Genomic DNA, 540 nt, shown 5'->3' on the forward strand with positions numbered 1-540 from the left:
GGCGTGTGGGAGAGTAGTGGGAGGTGTGGGCGTGGGGGAGAGGAGTGATCTCACCTTGCGGAGGGAGCAGTGATTGGGGTCTGGGGAGGCTGAGACGGGTGGGTTTGTGGGGTACGGGGCTGCCCTGGGCCCTTAGCCAAGGGCTGGATGGCACAGGTGCAGGGAAACTCTGCAGGACCTGGCAGGACACAGCCACTGAAAGAAAACTCTGTCCACCTAGCCGTCTGCATCCAGGGAACACATCCTGTTAAATAAAGCAAGGGTGAAGGAGACACTTTCAGATAAATAAAAACTAAGAGAACTAGAACTCATTGCCAACACACCAGGGAAATGCAATTTAAAACCACACCGAGATACCGTTACATGCCCACCGAAACAGCTAAAATTAAAAGTCCAAACACAGCAAATACTGGCGGGGGGGGGGGGGGGGAGGGGGTGTGGGGAAAGCGGAGAGCTCATCACTGCTCGTGGGAACATAGTGGCACAACCATGCACAAAACTCCTGGATGGATCCTTGTAAAGCTGAATACACATCTTTCC

The sequence above is a fragment of the Panthera pardus genome, unplaced genomic scaffold (genome assembly GCF_024362965.1).
Source record: "Panthera pardus isolate Hobbes unplaced genomic scaffold, ASM2436296v1 HiC_scaffold_22, whole genome shotgun sequence".
NCBI classification, from domain to species: domain Eukaryota; kingdom Metazoa; phylum Chordata; class Mammalia; order Carnivora; family Felidae; genus Panthera; species Panthera pardus.